Source organism: Schistocerca piceifrons, chromosome 2 (genome assembly GCF_021461385.2).
Source record: "Schistocerca piceifrons isolate TAMUIC-IGC-003096 chromosome 2, iqSchPice1.1, whole genome shotgun sequence".
Taxonomy (NCBI): Eukaryota; Metazoa; Arthropoda; class Insecta; order Orthoptera; family Acrididae; genus Schistocerca; species Schistocerca piceifrons.
This window is the reverse complement of record NC_060139.1, coordinates 97,447,025-97,451,472: the sequence shown is the minus strand read 5'-3', so window position 1 is coordinate 97,451,472 and position 4,448 is coordinate 97,447,025.

Below are 4,448 nucleotides of genomic sequence, written 5' to 3'. Positions count from 1 at the left end.
GGCGCTCTCCGTCGGTGTCTGGTCGGGATCGTTGGTGGCGTCGTTTGTGGTGACCGGGCGACGTTTCAAAGTGGTAGGAGAAGCTAGAGCAGCGGCATAGGTCACCGGTAGCACTGTAGGTTGCGACGTGGATGGTTCTTCGGCAGCTGGAAGTTGCGTAATACGCCGTTTTAAGCATTCGGATCTAAGGTGGCCTTCTTTGCCGCACCCGGAACAGGTCCGAGGCTAGCCATCGTATATAATTATTGCACGGCATCCGCCGATCTGTAAGTAGGACGGGACGTGGTTTCGGAGATCTATGGTGACCTGTCGGACCCCGTTTAGGACAGGATACGTCTGAAACTGTGTCCACTTCTCCGCAGTGTGGCCGTGGACTGTGCCGTATGGGGGTAGTGCCGCGACGACTTCCTCAGCAGGAAGTTGGAATGGCAATTGGAAAATGCGTATCGTTCGCATACCTAAGCCTGCGTGGTCGACGGTTACCTCTCCCACATTGCCATCAGCGTGACAGAAGCGGAGCCCCTGTTTGGTCTCACGTAGTATGCGTTCGCACGCCGCGCCGTTAATGATTTTCACATAGACCGTGCTGCTCACGATGGACAAATGTATGCCGATAATATCGGTCGCCGGGATCTTCACTTCTTCTCGCAGAAAACGCTCCACCTCGAGTGCTTTGGGTCGGGCATAATCGTTGCAGAAAGTAAATCGGAGTGTTGATTTACGGTAACGGTTCGCCATGGATCGTACAAGGTAAGCCGGCACTTAAGCAACGGCTGTCAGAAAGCAAACAAGGCGAGCTCGCGCGCCGCACAAAGTCAACACGTACGCGTCAGCTCTGTTGCCCTGCCGATGGCAGACTACCACTCTGCTACCGGGGGCGGACAATCAGGGGAGTGCACTTAACAGCCCTATCAGTCAACAAAATCAGTAACAGCTTGCACTTCACAGGCTTAAGCATTGTCCTACAAAATGATTGTCAGGTCCTGCAGAAAGTGTCATCACTTTTGTCTCTAAGCTGGTCGTAGGTTGTGTTCCAAAAGTAAACAGCAAAGAGACAGAAATGGTGACACCTTCTGCAGGACCTGACCATCATTTTACAGGACAATTCTCAAGCACGTACAGTGCAAGCTGTTACTGATTTGTTTGACCGATGGGGCTGCTAAGCGCTATACCACCTACTGCACTCCCGTGACTTAAGCCCTCGTAAATTCAACTCTGTTTCCAAACTGAATGAAACACTTCACGGCATCCGTTTCTGAACAGCTACAAATTCGTCGGGCAATAGACCGCGCCGCTGGAACTGTCAACTGAACTTACACTGCTAAGAGTATCCTACGTCTTCCACGTCGCTGGCAACGGGTTATACATAATGCTGATGACTACTCTGAAGGACAGTAAGACTTTGAAACTCTTATCTATTTTGTACGAAGTGTAAATAAATAGTTACCACTATTAAAGTTCCAACCCTCGAAGATTTGTTAGTAATGACTGTGTAGAACGGAGAAAGCCACATATTTTGTGATGTATGGCGAGAAATGGTTACGGATAAAACACAATAGATCTGCCTAATCCATCGAAACAACAGAGATGCACTGAAGCGAGCCTATACTGCCCGAGTCACCCCACCCCCGGAAGTGGTTGTACTCCACACTGCTTTCTTCCTTCACGTGGCATCCTCGCATCGTGTCAGGTGCGCGGGTTTGTTGTTCCGTTACATACCGTAGCTTGCACACTGTTATGAGCGTCACCACGCAATTATATTTCTCTATTTTTTAAAGAAAACATAATTATATCAGAAACTTCAGCGTCAAATGATGCAGCAATGTTCGAGTTATTTTTCGACATAATCAACATCACGGTTGAGATATTTGCCATATGGTGTTATAAACTTCCGTCTTCCTGTGTTGTAAAAGTATACCGCCCGGAATAAAAAAAATCATGTGACTGTCGTCTTTACTTTTCCGTCATGTGGAAATGCTGAGTGGCTGGAGTCCTTTTGAGGTGCTAGGAAAGATGGAAACTACTGGTAGCAAAATGAGCACTATACGGTGGATGGTGAAACAGTTTACAACGAACGCCTTCACTGCAGTCGAGCGCCGAACCGCATGCCGACAACCAATGTCACGTATCAGCACAGTACCTGCACTGAGCGTTTCACGGCTCTTCGTTTGAGTGGCCCGTCGCGATTTCCGCCGTGTATCACAGTAAGAGTCAGAGTTCATTGTTTCACCTCTTGGTAGGAAGCCAATGTGCATAACGCCCGTCCTCTCACATTCCGTTGCGAAACAGTCTGTTTGAACTTCGTCTTGACCGAAGGTCCACTGGGTCGAGTGCTGCTTCATTTTTGGGGTAAAGTGAGCAAGCCACGTCCCGCTGATCGTGACGATCCCCTCTAGGAAGTCTTCGCCGTCATCACGATACTGCTGCAGACACGTCAAATGCTGCTCCTAATAGGTTCATTTTGTGTTGGCGTGACAGCTTCATCGGCATCCACTTCAGGCACGCTTTGGTGAATAGCATGTGCTTCGTGACAATATCATATACACTGATGCGCCAATGTAACTGGTATAGGCATGCGTATTCAAATAAAGAGATATGTTAACAGGAAGAATAAGACGTGCGTTCGGCAAAGCCTATATAAGACAACAGCTGTCTGACGCAGTTGTTATATCTGTTACTGCTGCTACAATGGCAGGTTATCAAAATTTAAGTACGTTTGAACATGGTGTTGTAGTCGGAGCATGAGGGATGGAACACAGCATCACCGAGATAGCGATGAAGTGAGGACTTTCCCGTACGACCATTTCAAGAGTGTACCGTGAATATCAGGAATCCGGTAAACCATCAAATCTCCGACATCGCTGCGACCGGAAAAAGGATCCTGCAAGAAGAGGACCAACGAGAATCGTTCAACGTGACGGAAGAGCAACCCTTCCGCAAATTGCTGCAGATTTCTGTGCTGGGCTATCAACAAGTGTCAGAGTGCGAACCATTCAACGAAACATCATCGATAGAGGCTTTCGGAGCCGAAGGCTCACTCGTGTAGCCTTGATGACTGCACGACACAAAGCTTTACGCCTCGCCTCGGGCCGTAAACACCGACATTGGACTGTTGATGGCGGGAAACGTGTAGCCTGGTCGGTCGAGTCTCGTTTCAAATGGTATGGAGCGGATGGACGTGTACGCATACGGCGACAAACCCTTCAATACATCGACCCTGCATGTCAGCAGGGGACTGTTCAAGCTAGTGGAGGCTCAGTAATGGTGCGGGGCGTGTGCAGTGTGAGAACTCTACTAACAAGGGAACCTCCCCATCGCACCCCCCTCAGATTTAGTTATAACTTGGCACAGTGGATAGGCCTCGAAAAACTGAACACAGATCAATTTAGAAAACAGGAAGAAGTTGTGTGGAACTATGAAAAAAATAAGCAAAATATACAAACTGAGTAGTCCTTGTGCAACATAAGGAACATAAGGACAACTTCTGTACGCGAGCGCCGTGGTCTCGTGGTTAGCGTGAGCAGCTGCAGAACGATAGGTCTTTGGTTCAAGTCCTCCCTCGAATGAATATTTTAATTTTTTATTTTCAGACAATTATGTGACGCACATGCCGTCACCAGTGTCTTATAGAATATATCAGACGTGTTTTCCTGTGGAGGAATCGGTTGACTTAATACCTTGCTATCAAATGTTATCGGTTCCCATTGGAGAGGCACGTCCTTTCGTCTACTAATCGCACGGTTTTGCGGTGCGGTCGCAAAACACAGACACTAAACTTATTACAGTAAACAGAGACGTCAATGAACGAACGGACAGATCATAACTTTGCGAAAAAAAAGTAAATTTTTCACTTGAGGGAAGACTTGAACCAAGGACCTCTCGTTCCGCAGCTGCTCACGCTAACCACGGGACCACGGCGCTCCTGTGTCTACATTGTACATGAAGTTGCTTATCTTGCACATGGACTACTCAGTTTGTATATTTTGCTTATTTTTTTCATAGTTCCGCACAACTTCTTCCTGTTTTCTCGATTGATCTGTGTTCAGTTTTTCAAGGCCTATCCACTCTGCCAACTTATAACTAAATCTGAGGGGGGTGCGATGGGGAGGTTCCCTTGTAAGAAGAGAGGAATATGTAACAGATCTACTAAGGAGACTGCGTATACCACACTTGTCCGTCCCCTTTTAGAATACTATTGAACGGTGTGTCATCCTTATCAGATATAACTGACGGAGTACATCGAGAAAGCTCAAAGAAGGGCAGCACGTTTTGTATTATCGCGAAATGTGGGAGAGAGTGTCACTGAAATGATACAGGATTTGGGCTGGACATCATTGAAAGAAAGGCGTTTTTCGTTGCGATGGAATCTTCTCACGAAATTTCAATCACCAACTTTCTCCTCAGAATGCAAAAATATTTTGTTGACACCGACCTACATAGGGAGAAAC